The sequence below is a fragment of the Bos mutus genome, chromosome 6 (genome assembly GCF_027580195.1).
Source record: "Bos mutus isolate GX-2022 chromosome 6, NWIPB_WYAK_1.1, whole genome shotgun sequence".
NCBI lineage: Eukaryota > Metazoa > Chordata > Mammalia > Artiodactyla > Bovidae > Bos > Bos mutus.
Genome location: NC_091622.1, coordinates 84,052,891 through 84,072,345, shown reverse-complemented (window position 1 = coordinate 84,072,345; position 19,455 = coordinate 84,052,891). Strand labels below are relative to the sequence as shown.

At 40.1% G+C, this 19,455-nt stretch overlaps 1 non-coding gene across 1 annotated transcript; it reads left to right on the top strand.

Moving 5' to 3' along the window:
- Positions 1 to 4,155: 4,155 nt before the first annotated feature.
- On the top strand, positions 4,156 to 4,257 carry LOC138988372 (U6 spliceosomal RNA). Its single transcript, XR_011464673.1, has one exon. It is a non-coding gene; the product is annotated as a U6 spliceosomal RNA (small nuclear RNA).
- The last annotated feature ends 15,198 nt before the right edge of the window (positions 4,258 to 19,455 follow it).

Below are 19,455 nucleotides of genomic sequence, written 5' to 3'. Positions count from 1 at the left end.
GACATAAATCAAAGCAAGATCCTCTATGACCCCCCTCCTAGAGTAATGAAAATAAAAACAAAAGTAAACAAGTGGGACCTGATTAAACTTAAAAGATTTTACATAGCAAAGAAAACTATAAGCAAGGTGAAAAGACAACCCTCAGAACGGGAGAAAGTAATAGCAGATGAAGCAACTAACAAAGGAGTAATGTCCAAAATATGCAAGCAGCTCATACAACCCAATGCCAGAAAAACAAACAACCCAATCAAAAACTGGACAAAAGACTTAAACAGACATTTCTCCAAAGAAGACATACAAATGGCTAACAAACACATGAAAAGATGCTCAACATCACTCATTATTACAGAAATGCAAATCAAAACTACAATGAGATATCACCTTACACTTCTCGGAATGGCCATCATCGAAAAGTCTACAAACAATAAATGCTGGAGAGGGAGTGGAGAAAAGGGAATGCTCTTGCACTGTTGGTGGGAATGTAAATTGAAACAGCCACTATGGAAGATGGTATGGAGATTCTTTAAAACACTAGGAATAAAACTACCATATGACCCAGCAATCCCACTACTAGGCATATACCTTGAGGAAATCAAAACTGAAAAAGATACATGTATAACATTGTTCATATGCAACACTGTTTACAATATCTAGAACATGGAAGCAACCTATATGTCCATCAACAGATGAATGGATAAAGAAATTGTGGTACATATACACAATGTAATATTACTCAGCCATAAAAAAGAATGCATTTGAGTCAGTTCTGATGAGGTTGATGAACCTACAACCTATTGTACAGAGTAAAGTGAGTCAGAAAGAGAAAGATGGAGAAACAGACATAGAGAACAGACTTATGGACATGGGGGAGGGGAGGAGAGGGTGAGATGTATGGAAAGAGTAACATGGAAACTTACATTACCATTTGTAAAATAGGTAGCCAACAGGAATTTTCCGTATGGCTCAGGAAACTCAGACAGGGGCTCTGTATCAATCTAGAGGGGTGGGATGGGAAAGGAGATGGGAGAGAGGTTCAAAAGGGAGGGGATATGTGTATACCTATGGCTGATTCATGTTGAGGTTTGACAGAAAACAACAAAATTCTGTAAAGCAATTATCCTTCAATAAATAAAAAGAATGAAAGGATTCCTTAATCCACTGAAAAATGACTGCCCTTGTCTTTAAAAAAGAGTTTTTGCTTTTTGAAAATGAGAAACTGTTAATTTCTTAATTTTTATTCCTAGGGGTTTTCCAAATTTCAGACATTTTTTTTTGTGAGTGAGTCTGCCCAGAATTCAGAAGGCTACAAGCAAAGGAAGGAAAGCTACAGAGAAGCATCAGTTTTGTCCCAGGGCTTTGCAATGAAAGTGCCACCTGCTTGTTTTTGGGGTGACTACACCCTGTCTTCTCCAAGCATTGTGGTTTCTCCTGTAAATGTAATAACCATTTGTCTTTATGACAACATTTTATTGTCAGGGAGTTTCTTTCTAGATAGGGATCTCTGAGCTAAAATCTCAAATTATATGCATCCACCCACCTTTATATTATAATTACTCTTTTGGGCTTTTAAAAAATAACTACATACATCAACAGTTTCACAACTGCTTAAGTGAGTGGTAAGATTAGTAGGCAAACTCCTAGAGAAATCATGCTGGTGATCACAGTTATTAAAGTGCACATTGTTAGAATGTGTTCATGTTTTCCTAACCACTGGACCACAAAGGAATTCCCATAAAATGTTTGCATGTTGTCAGGAAGGCACCAAAGTCTGAAGATTTCTTCAACATGATAGTACTTACTTGGCACTTCAGAACAAAAATTAAGGGCTTTGTAGTAGACTGCAGTCCATGGAGTTGCTAGAGTCGGACATGACTGAGTGACTTCACTTTCACTTTTCACTTTCATGCACTGGAGAAGGAAATGGCAACCCACTCCAGTGTTCTTGCCTGGAGAATCCCAGGGACGGGGAAGCCTGGTGGGCTGCTATCTATGGGGTCACACAGAGTTGGACACGACTGAAGCCACTTAGCAGCAGCAGCAGCCAGGGGGTTGCCTTAGCTTTATGCTGCCTACTTTGGGATTTCCCCTGTTAAAGAACATCATGCAGTATTTTAAGTGGACATTAAATTTTCCCTTTTAAGAAACACAGATGAAATTACATTTTATTAGCTGCTTTATTAGGGCTTCCCTGGTGGCTCATATAGTAAAGAATTTTCCTGCAATACAAGAGACCTTGGTTTGATCCCTGGGTTGGAAAGATGCCCTGGAGAAGGGAACAGCAACCCACTCCAGTATTCTTGCCTGGATAATGCCATGGACAGAGGAGCCTGGTGGGCTAAAGTCCATGGGGTCGCAAAGAGTCAGATATAACTGAGCAACTAATATACACACAGCTGCTTTATCAAGTTTTTATATGATAACTGCTGCTGCTGCTAAGTCGCTTCAGTCATGTCCGACTCTGTGCGACCCTATAGAGGGCAGCCCACCAGGCTCCCCCATCCCTGGGATTCTCTAGGCAAGAATACTGGAATGGGTTGCCATTTCCTTCTCCAATGCATGAAAATGAAAAGTCAAAGTGAAGCCACTCGGTGGTGTCCGACTCTGTGCGACCCCATGGACTGCAGCCTACCAGGCTCCTCTGTCCATGGGATTCTCCAGGCAAGAGTACTGGTGTGGGGTGCCATTGCCTTCTCCTAGTTATCAACAATTCTTTCCTTTATCGATTTTAGTTTGGTCAAATATTTCCCAGAGTAAAATTAGAGGACAGGATATTCCTGCACATATATAAATTAATTTATAATGAAACAATACACATATTAGACTATTAGAACTGAGAAAGGCAATAGAAATATTGATATCACTAATGAATAAACTATTTGGTCCAGGAGATGAAGTGATTTGTACATTCTGGTGTGTAGGGCTAGCAAATTTCCTTAAGTTATTTCTGGACCCTTTACCTTAATCTCTAACTCAAATTAGCATTATATAAGTGATCAGACAGTTCATAGAGCAGCACTGACACTGTGAATAAATTGGGCTTGCTATCTCCATTTCAGATCCTTTCTAGCTATTTATCTTTTTGGTCAGATGAAAGACAGGACTTGGTTTAGCAGCTCACTTTAGTAGAAGGGATGAATTTGCCTAGGTCTAAACCAAAGCTTCAGAGAAGGCAATGGCACCCCACTCCAGTACTCTTGCCTGGAGAATCCCATGGACGGAGGAGCCTGCAAGGCTGCAGTCCATGGGGTCACTGAGGATTGGACACGACTGAGCGACTTCACTTTCACTTTTCACTTTCATGCATTGGAGAAGGAAATGGCAACCCACTCCAGTGTTCTTGCCTGGAGAATCCCAGAGACAGCGGAGCCTGGTGGGCTGCCGTCTATGGGGTAGAGCAGAGTCGGACACGACTGGGGCGACTTAGCAGCAGCAGCAGCAGCAGCAAACCAAAGTACTCAGTTAGGCCCAAAATTTCCATCTATACCGGTGATATATATGATACTACTTTTGTTGATTCATCACTTTTAACAGAGTACTTAAGCCTTTTTATTGTGCTGGTGTTTAAATTACACCTTTATATGCTCCCAGCATTCAGACTAAATAAACAATTTCATCACTGAGGTCTCTTTAGAGATAAAATAATTATTACCTTTTTCTTATGACATGTGTTTATTGTAAACATTTGAAAAACTATGTTAAAATAGAAAAAAATCACTTGATATGAGAGAATCATTTTTTGGATAAAAAAGAAAATTTGTGTTTGTTCTTAATTGATAAATAGTAAATAAATGCTTTTTACAGAAACTTTATTTATTTTTTTGGCTATGTCCCATCTTAGTTTCAGCTTGCAGGATCTAGTTCCCTGACCAGGGATCAAACTTGGGCTCCCTGCATTTGGAGCTCCAAATTTAGCCACAGGACTCACCAGGGAAGTTCGTTCACTACTGAAATTTCAGATAATACTTATAATCAAAATCAGTTTAAAAATTAATCTAGACATCATGTAAAGATAGTCATTGTTATATTCTCATTTGTGTTTGTTTTTCTATATGTGTGTATTATTTGGTATTTGATGATTTTCAGATCTAAATAATATAAAAGTAATAATTAAAAAAATACAAGCACCATAAATAAAAATCCAAGCAAGCCTCATGCTTGTTTCCACAGCAAATATACTGAAATTGGACCTACACAGAGAAGACGAGTATGACCTCTGCCAAGAATGACATATAAATTTGTCAAGTGTTCTTCATTTTTCAGTTATGCAAGATAAGTATTACACCTCAATCAAGGTGGAAAAAAAGTGCAAGCTTATATATTTTCATAACAAGACTGGACTTACATGAACTATGACAGTGAAATAATCCCTTCTGACATGGTGCAATTGCTATAGCTATAAACACAGGTGTCGTGGCAGATGTTGGCTGCAGAGGCTCCTGGGCTGCTGAGAGAACACTTGTCAGCTTTGTTTATGTGGGTGAGGCACTCTGCTGTGTGCTCCACACCCCTGCTTCATTGCAAGATGTACCTGAAGGCAGGATGCTGTCTTCCTTCTTGACCTGACTTTCTACTTTTGAATTGCAGTAGAGTTGGATCATCATGTATTCTGTCTTCTTCCTCACCTCATGAGATTTGAATAAGAAGGAACCTCTCCCTGAAATTACGAGGATATTAACAGAGGCCTCTGAGCAGAAAGCATTTGGCTTTCACATCAGATCGAAAAGAAAGGAGTCGTTGGAGAGGCAATAATTCTAGAATCGAGGAGTTTTAAAAATATGAGGATTTCCTCTCAGGCTCGTATTATTCAACCAACAATATGTGTTGCTTTTAGAATGAGGAACTTAACACTAGAAATGGAAAACTTAAGGCTGGCTGTGAAGGCCAAGGTTTAGGGGACTTTTTTGCTAACCCTTTTTCCTAAAATAACATTTAGAAAAATAGGGAAAATATATTTCCTTTTAAGAAAAGCAACCTTGGCAAGATACCAACTTTTCTAGAGGAATCAGTCAATTCTATTTTTCTGTTTCTGATTGTTACAGATTCTTAAATAACATCTTAAAAAAAACAACAACAACAACAAAAAACAACAAAAACCTCTCCAGTGATAGTCTGGATTAAGCAGGTTTCATTGTCTCCATTGAAAATGAAGTATTGCTTATGGAGAATCATGCCTTATTTGTAGTACTTAAATGGTTAAATCTAAGGCTTTTCACTCATCCCCACTCCCACTCCCCTATGAGAGATGTTAGTATAGAAAAGTCTGCCACTCTGGTGAGTAATACTATTGAAACTTCAACTTTCAAATGCTAGTTTATGAGAAAAGACATCTGTAAATTTTTTATATTTGCATTATCTATGTTACCTTTTAGCATAATGTCTTTGGTATATCATTTTTCAGTAGTAAAACAATAAATACGTATTGAATTGAGAGGTCTAGTCAAGGGAAAGCTTAATTAATTTTGAGACTAGAAGGCAAAAAAAGAGTATGTTTGCTACAAATCTTACTGGTTATTTCATTCTGAGCTTGAATATTGGCCATAATTTAGTTGAAGCATATGTGTTTATATAACTAGTATTAAAAAAGGTTATAGAAAGATCCCCCAAAGTCTCAGCTTTCTCTTCTAGGAAGTATGCACGCATTATAGAAGGTAAATATTCCCTTTCACCTTGTAATATTTATCCTTCTTTAATGTGTGAGGGAAACATTTAGATCATAGCCTGATCTAAGAAAAGCGATTTATTCTTTTGGCAAAAATTTTTAATGCATAGTTTACTTTGACATACCTCTCTGATGGCGCTAGTGGTAAAGAACCCGTCTGCCAATGCAGGAGACATAAGAGACATGGGTTCGATCCCTGGGTAGGGAAGATCCCCTGGAGAAGGGCATGGCAATCCACTCCAGTATTCTTGCCTGGAGAATCCCATGGACAGAGGAGCCTGGCGGGCTGCAGTCTATAGGGTCACAAAGAGTTGGACACAACTGAAATGACTTAACACACACACACACACACACCTCTCTGGATACAAGCCTCTGTTGTTTGTTCATTCAAAAAAAATGAATATTTTTGAATCACTTTTCAGGAGAAATAGCAAAACATATGTACCCTCAGTACTTTTCTTAAGTCAAGGTCTCTAGTTGCATATGTGCTGTGCTAGGCAAGTTTCCTGTAAGGACACATGCCACATACTAGGATTCTTGCCAGAGTTAGTTTTTACGTATCATTCTACTTTTGTCACACATAATGAGAGCTTGTGTATACACAAGTGGATGTGTAAGGGCCATTTGGCAACTATTCCATTAAAAACACTGCTCTGTGTGTGCTCAACCATATCCAACTCTTTGTAAGCCCATAGACTAACCTCGAGGCTCCACTGTCCACGGAATTTTCCATGCAAGAATACTGGAGTGTGTTGCCATTTCCTACTCCAAAAACAGTGCTATTTTGCTTTTCAGAAACAGGAGGACAAAGCATAAATTATTAATGCATGTCCTTTTCCAGTGGTAATAAAAGTGATATTTTAAAATCCGGGTAAGGATGTAAATTAATGAATAAGTAGTGGAGGACAAATGAGAGAGTTTTCAATTGAGGAAGATTTTAATTGCTTATTTATTTTCTTTGGACAAGACTTATTAACTATTTATCTGGTTCCTCACTGTGATGGATTTGAGAGCAAAAGATACCTTGCTATTGACTATTAATGACTGCCAGATTTTTTAGCAGATTAAAACTATCCTGGGATGGTTTTCTGGCTCACTTATATCTTGGCTCATCATTCTCATTTAATTTTACCAATTGTTATTGCCTCATAATGCCTGTGCCTCAGGCAGAAACAGCTTCCAAGATCAGCATACTACTGTTTGCCAAAGAGGATGGCTGTTCCAGGTCTGTACACCAAGTGTTTAAGGGCCCAGCTAGGCTCAGGTTGTAAGTGGTAACCTCAAAGTTGTCTTGTTTATTCAGTTTTCCCTTTTTTTTTTTTTTTTTTTTTGCATACTCTTTAAAATTATACACGGTAATTGGAAAAACTTGAGGAGATTAAACTAGAATATATATATCAATTAGTTTAAAAAACAGATTGTACAGAAAATAAAAACAGAAAGGAATCTTTTAAAAATATCATTGGATTAATGTTTTCTCCTCCTTATCCTCTCTCTTTTTCTCACTTCTTCCTTCTCCTTTTACTTCTTCTTTTCCTTCTTTCAAGTAATTTCTAACATATCCAAAGGCAAGGCTATGCAGTTAGAAAATATTCTACTCCTGACAAAGAAAAATATAACTTAGCCTTTTAAAGAGATATTTATTGACCATATGGTCAGCTCACAGATTCTACAGACAAAGGTGAAACTGTGAGGCTTGAATCCCAAGCAGTGCCTAGTGCATGGCAGTAGACGTGAGCTTGGATTTTGTAGAATAAGGATGATCAGAAATTCTCAATTTAATTCTGCATTCTATGAGTTTAATGTGTGAGATACGTTACATTGTATTATTGGCACAAATGCTTGTCCAATATTTCAGATACACCCTATGAGTGCCAGGAAAGAGTGAAGGTAGAAAATATTTCATTTGTCAATATTTCAAGACACTACTGATTTAGGGAAACTCATGAAAGAACTCAGAATGTCCAGTCTTACAGTAGGCCAGTGAAGTCTGTATCTGAATATAGCTGAAAAGTTCAAGACCCTCAGATAAATCAGTAATGCTTTCAGAGATAAGGAAAATTTCTTCCTTCATTAAGTGATATTTATGTGTCTATTAAATATAGTTATTCATTGTACATCCTTTGAATTTTTTATCCACTGAATTAAAAATTAATGTGATCCAATTAACGAACAAAATTTAACCCTATATCTTCAGTATGTGGGGACACTAGGGGATCACAAAAAAACAATGTTATTTAATATTCTTATTATAGGAAGCATAGAACAAAGATGGAAGACTGGAGGCAATGTTATCACTTGCATTATTCCAGCATCATAATGGTGGAATGTTATCATTTGCATTGTTCACCACCTTAAGAAGAGGGGGCAAGAATACATAGAAGAACTATACAAAAAAGATCTTAATGACCCAGATAACCAAGATGGTGTGATCATTCACCTAGAGCCAGACATCCTGGAATGCAGAGTCAAGTAGGCCTCAGGAAGCATCACTACGGACAAAGCTAGTGGAGGTGATGGAATTCCCATTGAGCTATTTCAAATCCTAAAAGATGATGCTGTGAAAGTGCTGCACTCAGTATGCCAGCAAATTTAGAAAACTCAGCAGTGGCCATAAGACTGGAAAAGGTCAGTTTCCATTCCAATCCTAAAGAAAGGCAATACCAAAGAACGTTCAAACTACCACACAGTTGCACTCATCTTACACACTAGCAAAGTTATGCTCAAAATTTTCTAAGTGAGGCTTCAATAGTACATGAACCAAGAACTTCCAGATCTTCAAGGTGGTTTTAGAAAAGGCAGAGGAACCAGAAATCAAATTGCCAACATCCCTTGGATCATACAAAAAACAAGAGAGTTCCAGAAAAACACCCACTTCTACTTTACTGACTGCACTAAAGCCTTTGACTGTGTGGATCAGAACAAACTGTGGAAAATTCTTAAAGAGATGGGAATACCAGACCACCTGACCTGCCTCTGGACATGGAACAATGGACTGGTTCCAAATTGGGAAAGGAGTACATCAAGGCTGTATATTGTCACTCTGTTTATTTAACTTATATGCAGAATATATCATGCAAAATGTGAGGCTAGATGAAACACAAGCTGGAATCAAGACTGCCGGGAGAAATATCAATAACTTCAGATATGCAGATGACACCACCCTAATGGCAGAAAGTGAAGAAGAACTAAAGAGCCTCTTGATGAAAGTGAAAGAGGAGAGTGAAAAAGCTGGCTTAAAGTTCAACATTCAAAAAGCGAAGATCATGGCATCCGGTCCCATCACTTCATGGCAAATAGATGGGGAAACAATGGAAACAGAGACAGACTTTATTTTCTTGGGCTCCAAAATCACTGAAGACAGTGACTGCAGCCATGAAATTAAAAGACACTTACTCCGTGGAAGAAAAGCTATGACTAACCTAGATAGCATATTGAAAAGCAGAGACCTTACTTTGCCAACAAAGGTCCATCTAATCAAAGCTATGGTTTTTGCAGTAGTCATGTATGAATGTGAGAGTTGGACTGTAAAGAAAGCTGAACATGGAAGAATTGATGCTTTTGAACTGTGGTGTTTAAGAAGACTCTTGAGAGTCCCTTGAACTGCAAAGAGATCTAACTAGTCCATCCTAAAGGAAACCAGTCCTGAATATTCATTGGAAGGACTAATGTTGAAGCTGAAGCTCCAATACTTTGGCCACCTGATGTGAAGAATTATCTCATTGGAAAAGACCCCAATACTGGGCAAGATTGAGGGCAGGAGAAGAAGGGGACAACAGAGGATGAGATGGTTAGGTGGCATCACTGACTTGATGGACATGTGTTTGAGGAAGCTCTGGGAGTTGGTGATGGACAGGGAAGCCTGGGATGTTGCAGTCCATGGGGTCACAAAGAGTCAGACACGACTGAGTAACTGAATTAAACTGACTGACTGACCATTATAATATGCCATGACTGTGTATTGATTTCCTGATATATTTGAAATACATAGTCCTAGCACTATTGGAGTTAATAAGAGTTGAGCCACTACTGTAGGTATTTTTTTCTCTTAGAACTTAAAATAAATTTAGAATTTCCTCATGTAGTAATTATTGTATTCCCAATATCTGATCATTTTTTGGTTTCCCCTTTCCCCTCCATTGTATTGGAAAATAATCTTTCCTGAAGACAGTAATAGAAGGAAATGATATAGAAATAACAAAAAAACAATAAAGTGTGTGAGGGGGATAGTCAATACTAGGAGATTAACTTGGAATAATCACATCAGTGGACTGAGCTAAAATTGAATGTAATTGAGTGGGTGCTCAGTTGTGTCTGATTCTTAGAGACACTATGAATCATTATGGCCCACCAGACTCTTCTGTCCATGGAATTCTCCAGGAAAGATTACTTGTGTGGGTTGCTGTTTCCTTCTCCAGGGGAACTTCTCTGACCCAAGGATCAAATGTATGTCTTCTGTGTCCCCTGCATTGTTAGGCAGATTCTTCACCACTTGAGCCACCTGGGAAGCCTAAGCTAAAATTGGGAAATGGCAGTTTAAAGGATGGTAGCCAGGAGAAAATGACTGAGTTTCAGAGCAGGAAAGACTAGATGGAGAAAGGAATGAGATATAAATGACTTCCATCAGTGAGAAGGTGGTCAGGATAAAATGAATAGAAAAGAAATCCATTTTTGGATTGACACAGTGGATCATGAACTACAGGCAGAAATATACCAACATCTGTCAACACTGTGGGTCTATGGCTGAACATAAAGGCATAGATGGTCTGATTGATCCACTTTGATTTCTAGCTCTGGGATTTCTCTAGTTTCTACTCAATATCCTATCATTGCTGCTGCTAAGTCGCTTCAGTTTTGTCCGACTCTGTGCGACCCCATAGACGGCAGCCCACCAGGCTCCCCTGTCCCTGGGATTCTCCAGGCAAGAACACTGGAGTGGGTTGCCATTTCCTTCTCCAATGCAGGAAAGTGAAAAGTGAAAGGGAAGTTGCTCAGTCGTGTCCAACTCCTAGCGACCCCATGGACTGCAGCCCACCAGGCCCCTCCTTCCATGAGATTTTCCAGGCAAGAGTACTGGAGTGGGGTACCATTGCCTTTCTTTATATCTGCTACTATCTTTCTCCCCTAAAAGCCAGTGGTTTTTCTGATACTGCCTTCTAGAGACTAGAGTCTTGCTTTCAAAGTTAGGATTCCCACTAGCAAGAATTTGCTGAGGTAGACTGCTGCCTGGATCTCTGCATGTTGTCTATTGACAGACTGCCTACCTATCATGACTTAATCATCTTCTGTTACATTTTTCTCACCTGGGATTTGATTGTTTCCTTGCCACTATTTTTCCGAGATAGTATGTTCTACCTTGCTTTTCTGAGCAGACCCTTGTGTAATGCTAACTCTGTCCCTACTTGCCTTTAGTTGGAGCTGATGCTGGACCTGTGTTCTGGACTGCCCCAACAGTAAACAAATCATGGTCCTCATTCATTCATTCATTCATCAAACATCACTTATCATCCAACTATGTGCTCTGCCTTGTGCTTGGTACTTGAGACATAACGGCAGAAATAACCATGGATGGACACAAGCGCTCTCACATACTCCTGATGAGAGTGTAAATTGATAAACTACAGTGGGGGGTAATTTGGCATTATTCTTTAAAGTTGCACATGGACATTTCCTGTTATTCAACTGTTGCCTGTTTTTGTTTATATTTATAAAAGCGCTTGTTTCTCTGCATTTGCTTCACTTTCGTTTACGATATCCTATATTGTTTACACAAAATTTATAATCAATGGACATTTTGTACAGGCACTTTTCATAATTACAAAGTGAATTAAAAACTATTCACGTAAATAGAATGGATTTGTTAAAAATAATCCAACACACAGAAGCCTTGCTATCATTTGTTTTTTCTTTTCTGACACTTTGTAGCCTGCATGACATCACGCAGCTTGAGTCCACAGTGACACTTTAGTGACTTTCCAGCAGAGCTAAAATATCACATCTCCTTGGATAATGATGCTCAGTGGGAGCTTCACCTCTGGAGTTTATGCAGTTCCTTCCAAACAGAAGATACTGACTCTACTCCACACTCCATCCAATCCAGATAGTTCACCTCCTGTCAACATCCTCAGTTTTGAACTGTAGGGCAGCAGATCCTCCCCTAGGCAAACACAACACACAGAATTCTCTTCTAAACGATTCTATTATACACAAGTGCGAAATATTCATACAGATGAAACATTCATGACAACCGAGGAAAGTATAAGTTTTAAGCTGTGTTTTCTGTGAGAATGTCACTATTTTTTTTTTTTTTTCCTTATTTGCTTGCTCCAAAGGAAAACTGCTTGATTTCTGTTCTATCTAAAGCTAAAGCCTGGCAACACATCTTCTCAGGAAGGTAAGACTGAGTGAAAGTGAGGTGACTGTGAGAAGATCCCCTTACCACTTGTCTGCAGCTTTATCAGCCTGTCACTACAAACTGGGGTTATCTTTTATGTTTGTGTCCAGATAATTAAGGAAATGACTGTCTATCCAGTTGCCAGATGTTAGAACTGACTTATCTGCCACATTGTTTGGAGAGTTTCCAGGGTCCTGCCTTGCCTGTGGCTAGGAGCTCTGCTGCGGCTTGGTCTCTGTCTGCAGGCTTCTCATCCTGCTGGCCAAGGCATGTTTGTTATCTCTGCCTCTAACTGCCAGCTCCTAGGAGGGAACACCATTCTTATAACTCTCCATAAGACAGCTGGGACCCTGCCAGGACATTTGCAAGGCTTACATGGTATGTGCATGCATGTGTGCTCAGTCGTTCAGTTGTTTCTGACTTTTTGTGACCCCATGATCTATAGCCACCAGGCTCTTCTGTCCATGGAATTACCAGCCAGACACTGGTGGACATTTGAGTTGGGTGACATAGCAGTTGCCAGCTCAATGTCAACCAAGGTCTGGCTGGTAATAAAAATATGCGAAGTCTGTTGGTATTAGAAAAGTGGCCATGACATTTGGCTGCAGTATCAGGAAATAGCAGAAATAATATCAGGGCAAGTGGTGGTAAACTGGCTTGCATATACTCTGTTTAAAAAGAGAAGCTGCTGTTTTTAGAGCTAACTGATTGCTGACCCATGGAAATAGACTTAGTTTTGCCAGGTCTGATTTTGTGAGAAAAGTCTGAAACTCATATTTTTAAGTGAACTTTTATTTTTCAATGCTGGCACTCAATTTTTTAACTTTTTATTTTAATATGACACTCAGTTCAGTCACTCAGTTGTGTCTGATTCTTTGCAACCCCATGGACTGCAGCATGCCAAGCTTCCCTGTCCATCACCAACTCCCGGAGCTTACTCAAACTCATGTCCATCAAGTCGGTGATGCCATCCAACCATCTCATCCTCTGTTGTCCCCTTCTCCTTCTGCCTTCAATCTTGCCCAGCATCAGGGTCTTTTCCAATTTGTCAGTTCTTCGCATTGGGTGACCAAAATATTGGAGTTTCAGCTTCAGCATCAGTCCTTCCAATGAATATTCAAGACTGATTTCCTTTAGGATGGACAGGTTTGATCTCCTTGCAGTCCAACGGACTCTCAAGAATCTTTTCCAGCATCACAGTTGAAAAGCATCAATTCTTCTGTGCTCAGCTTTCTTTATGGTCCAACTATCACATCCATACATGACCACTGGAAAAACCATAGCTTTGACTAGACAGACCTTTGTCAGCAAAGTAATGTTTCTGCTTTTTAATAAGCTGTCTAGGTTGGTCATAACTTTTCTTCCAAAGAATAAGTGTCTTTTAATTTCATGGCTGAAGTGACCATCTGCAGTGATTTGGAGCCCAACACTACTATGGCCAAATCAAACACTTTTGTGGACCTCAGTGGGACTGTGGTCCATTAGTTTAGACTCACTGTTAATAGCTGCCATCATTAAGTAGCTACTCTTGCAACCCAAAGCCCAGGTACACTTCCAGGTACCTGCATTGCAACCATCAGGCTTCCAGTGGCATGTGCACACAGACATACACACACATGCACACTCAGTGCCTATGTGGGAAAATTCTGTTCTTCTCAGGGGAAAACCCACATCCTTTCCTCTAATGGAGTCTGGTTTTACCAGCTACTCAAAATGGTCACAGTGTTTGCCCAACTCCATCTCAAGTAATGGGCTTCCCAGGTGGCACTAGAGGTGAAGAATCCATCTGCCAATGCAGGAGACATAAGAGGCATGTGGGTTCGATCCCTGGGTTGGGAATATTCCCTGGAGTAGGAAATGGCACCCCACTCCAGTATTCTTGCCTGGAGAATACCATGGAGAGAGGAGCTTGGCAGGTTACAGTCCATAGGGCTGCAAAAAGTAGGACACAGCTGAGCAACTGACACACACACACACCTCTCAACTAATACTTTGTGTGAAAGAGCTCCATTATAGTCCAGATGCCACTGCCCCAAATTCAATAAAGTTTGCTTTCAGTCTTGCCTTCAAGGTAAAGCAAAGCAAAGTTGCAACTGCACATGAAATATAATTTCATCACTTGCCTCTGTGGGAAGAAATTCTTGAACAAAAATTATGAACACAGCCTCTAAGACTAAATTAGCAATTTTCAGGTAGAGCATCGACTGAATCTAGATTTTGGAGAAACTGTCTTCAGTTCTGTGAAGGCAGCGTTGCTAATAAACCACATTTATGTTTTTATACACTTTTATATTTGTATATATATACACTTAAGTCCAATCTTAGACCCCTTTCTGGGGGTTACTTTTCCACATTCAAGACTCCCCTCAAGAATAATGAAAAGCTAATTGTGTACAAGTGTGAGGGCCAATTTCCACATCAGAAAGTGAAAAAACTGCATGCTGCCTTCTCATTGGAAGTTTCTCCTGCTTCAAAATTTAAAGTCTGTACTTCACTGGATAGTTTCAGGACCTCAACTGAAGGCAAAACAAAAGAATAAACAGAAGCATAGACAAGTATAGTCCTAAAGTCTACCACTCATAGTACAAAAACAATATGATGCTCAGGAGAAGGTGAGAGGCCACCTCCAGTTTTTGGATAACGCAGCCGTGTAGATATCCCTTGTAGGGAAGAAATATTGGGTACATCGGAATTATATAACTAACGCCTTCTGTTCTGATTTCATGCTCATTAGAGAATATTCTGATACTTTGATTTTCCCAGAAGATTTGCTCCCTGAAGAGAACGTGCTGGCCAGGAAAAATTGAAAAACATGTTCCACTTAACCAGGTTGGCAATATTTCTCATTGTAAATTAATGAACAAGTTTTCTGGTTATACACTTCAGTTACATAAATATATAACTCTATGTATAAATATATATTGAGAGTGTTCTATGTATATTTCATACTCAGATATTTGATAATTTGATTTTAAATAGGCACTCATAGATGGCAACATGAGTAAATTAAAATGTCATCTTGTATATTCACTTTTAGCTTTTCTTTGTTCATGGACTTGAAAAAATGAATTTTCATTTCTTTTTCTCAAATTATTTTTAAAGGTTAAATAAATTCACATTTCTCTATAGGCAGAATTTGCGCTACTATTAAGAGAGAAGTAAAGAAAATTCACATTTATTGACAGCTAAGTAGTTTTTGGCTCCTTAAATATATTATGTCATTTGTTCTGCACAATAACCCTGGGGTTAAAAAAAAGATACTCTCCTCATTTTATAAAAACAGGTTTAAGTGTGTTCAGTAAAACTTGCCCTGGGTCACACGATTAGTAAATTGCAAGGCTTAGATTTAAATTTAAAGAAACTAAGATGATTATTTTATTTCTTCTGATTCATTATGTATTTTTAAAAAATGTATGTATGTATGTATTTGGCTGCATTGGGTCCTTGGATACTAGTTGTGGGATGCAGGATCCTTGTTACATGCGGGATCTAGTTCTCTGATCAGGGTTCGAACCCAGGCCCCTTGCATTGGGAGGGCAGAGTCCCAGTCACTGGGCCACTAGGGAACTTCCCTGATTTATTGTTGACACACTGTAGCCTAAACCGCAAAAAGAACTTATAATCCTGTGTGTAAATAAAAGTTTCAATCTGCCCTAACCAAGATTTAAGTGGTATTTGAGTTAGCCAGATTGAGAGAGGCGGTGCCTCAAGGCTGGCAGACATGCAGGGTTGTAGAAGAAGGGACTTTAGAGGTAGGAGATTCAGGCCAGTGACATGAGCCAAGAAAATTTAAAACACAAATTATTCTTTGCAAGGAAGTGGGGAGGCACAGGGGAATCCATGAAAATTCGTGTATGAGCCAGCTGAATGTAGCTCCCAAAGAATCAGTTTGCTGCTGCTGCTAAGTCACTTCAGTCGTGTCTGACTCTGTGCGACCCCATAGACGGCAGCCCACTAGGCTCCTCTGTCCCTGGGATTCTCCAGGCAAGAACACTGGAGTGAGTTGCCATTTCCTTCTCCAACGCATGAAAGTGAAAAGTGAAAGTGAAGTCACTCAGTCGTGCCTGACTCTTAGCGACCCCAGGGACTGCAGCCTACCAGGCTCCTCCATCCATGGGATTTTCCAGGCAAGAGTACTGGAGTGGGGTGCCATTGCCTTCTCCGAAGAATCAGTTTAGTTGCAGAGAAATAAATGAATACGTTCATACACAGTAGGCAGTTGGCAGGAGTCATAATGTAGGATCAGCTGTATATTATATCTGAAATACATAAATTTATATACATACTTAAACTCATATAGAATGGGAAAACACGACCATCAAATTCTCAGTTACTGTTTTCTCTGAAATATGAGTTTGTTTACTTGATAATTGGACTAGGTGTAGAATTTCAGTTTCAAAATTTGTTTTCCTTCTGTATTTTGTTCTGTTGTTTCAGTGCAAGCAGTTTTTATTGTAAGTCGGTTTCTATTATCCTGTAAGGAATGTATCTTTTCTTTCTAGAAGCATAAGATTTTCCTCTTTACTTGCTGTCTAAGATTTCACCACCTAGTCTTGGTGTATTTAATTTTGTGTGACATTCTCTGGCCCTTTTGAGGTTTCATGTGTTTGCAAAGTTCTGGGAAATGCTAGTGATCATCTTCTGAAATATTTTTTCTACCATGTTCTGTCTAAATCTGCTGAAGGATTTTACACCTGGTGGTTACAGTCAGAAAGATTTGCTGATGGTCTTCTGGGTTGGGAATGCTCCTCATTCTTCTTAGTGTCATCAGCCCTCTAGCATGCTGGGCTATTTCTCTGCAAAAAGTGTCCAAATTTATCTTCCTGCAGGGAGGTAGATACTATTCACTTTGTAGGAGTGGGAAGAGAAATATACTAGAGTTGACTTGCCTGGCTCCTCCCTTTGTGGTATTCTAGGTAATTATCCTGCCAGTAGCATCTGGGTCTAGCTTCTTTTCCTAGATTTCATCATATTGAGGTACGGAGAACTTGTGTTGCTGGTCTAACTCCTAGGTTAAAACTTTCCCAAGAGAATCCTGGTCTGTGATCTTTCTCTTGTCTGTGACATTTACCTAGATAAAATATCTTCTACTGGTAAGAAGAATGAGCTTTTCATAGCTTTGATATCAAGAACCGACAAACAATATGAAATAATGGAGAACACATATAAAGAGTTCCCAGAAAGTGTTCTCAGGAATTGGTATTTGTTGTGCTTTGAATATTTTGATAACTACCCTAAGAAAAGGTTCTCAATTCTCAGATCAGTTTATGGAAAGGACTATTCATACTCATCGGAGAAGGCAATGGAACCCCACTCCAGTACTCTTGCCTGGAAAATCCCATGGGTGGAGGAGCCTGGTAAGCTGTAGTCCATGGGATCGCTAAGAGTCAGACACGACTGAGCGACTTCACTTTCACTTTTCACTTTCATGCATTGGAGAAGGAAATGGCAACCCACTCCAGTGTTCTTGCCTGGAGAATCCCAGGAATGGGGCAGCCTGGTGGGCTGCCGTCTATAGGGTCACACAGAGTCGGACACGACTGAAGTGACTTAGCAGCAGCAGCAGCATTCATACTCATACTGATGCGTGAGTATGTCAGGAAAACAGTCATCACAAATCTCTTGCCACTGAGCCCTACCTTTGCCTGCAGCTCAGTGAGAAGTAACTTGCATAGCATCCTATCAGATCAGATAAGTCACTCAGTCGTGTCCGACTCTTTGCGACCCCATGAATCGCAGCACACAAGGCCTCCCTGTCCATCACCAACTCCTGGAGTTCACTAAGACTCACATCCATCGAGTCAGTGATGCCATCCAGCCATCTCATCCTCTGTCGTCCCCTTCTCCTCCTGCCCCCAATCCCTCCCAGCATCAGAGTCTTTTCCAATGAGTCAACTCTTCGCATGAGGTGGTTACTGGAGTTTCAGCCTCTGCATCATTCCTTCCAAAGAAATCCCAGGGCTGATCTCCTTCAGAATGGACTGGTTGGATCTCCTTGCAGTCCAAGGGACTCTCAAGAGTCTTCTCCAACACCACAGTTCAAAAGCATCAATTCTTTGGTGCTCAGCCTTCTTCACAGTCCAACTCTCACATCCATACATGACCACAGGAAAAACCATAGCCTTGACTAAGTGAACCTTTGTTGGCAAAGTAATGTCTCTGCTTTTGAATATGCTATCTAGGTTGGTCATAACTTTCCTTCCAAGGAGTAAGCATCTTTTAATTTCATGGCTGCAGTCACCATCTGCAGTGATTTTGGAGCCCCCCAAAAATAAAGTCGGTCATTGTTTCCACTGTTTCCCCATCTATTTCCCATGAAGTGGTGGGACCGGATGCCATGATCTTCGTTTTCTGAATGTTGAGCTTTAAGCCAACTTTTTCACCCTCCACTTTCACTTTCATCAAGAGGCTTTTGAGTTCCTCTTCACTTTCTGCCATAAGGGTGGTGTCATCTGCATATCTGAGGTTATTGATATTTCTCCCGGCAATCTTGATTCCAGCTTGTGTTTCTTCTAGTCCAGCGTTTCTCATGATGTACTCTGCATAGAAGTTAAATAAACAGGATGACTATATACAGCCTTGACGAACTCCTTTTCCTATTTGGAACCAATCTGTAAGTGGTAAATGGTTATAGTATCAAGTTATAGTAACCTTTGCCCCAATTAAGGGTGGAAAAGAAGACAATACCATGTAAAACTTTCCATGCATTTACAGGAAAGAATTGCTACATTGGTGTCAAATCTTGAACTTGAATAACAATAGTCTTGAATGTAGCTGCTGTCTTATTATAGTGGTCACTCAATGGAGAGGTAGTCCTGTTAGGGGAAGCACACTGATTGAAACCACCCACCCTGGCCAGGCACCATAGTAACCATATGCATGAGTTGTTTTATGACAGGAGATCCTGATAAGGAATACAGAACTAATAAGCCACCACCAACCAGAAGAGTTTGGGAAAAGTCGAAAGGAGACACCACGTGTCCTTCCACTTCCAAGAATCCCACTCTCCAGCATCCATCTTAGCTGATCAATGTGTGTGCCATCAGGAAAGACTCTGAATTAAAATGATTGGCCAAAGACCACCCAGAAACTAATCCCATCACCGTAAAACTCGAGACTGCGAGCCACGCGGCAGAGCAGTTCTCGTGGGTTCCCTTACCCTACTGCTCTCCACCCGGGTGCCCTTCCCCAATAAAATCTCTTGCTTTGTCAACACATGTGTCTCTTTGGACAATTCACTTCCAAGTGTTAGACAAGAGCCCAGTTTCAGGCCCTGGAAAGGGTCCCCCTTCCTGCAATAAATAGCGACTCTGGTGGGGACTCTTCTTCACTGAGACTGACATCTTGACCACTCGGGGTACTCAGGGGCCAGCTTACTTGCCAATGGAGCAGACCCAGTGGC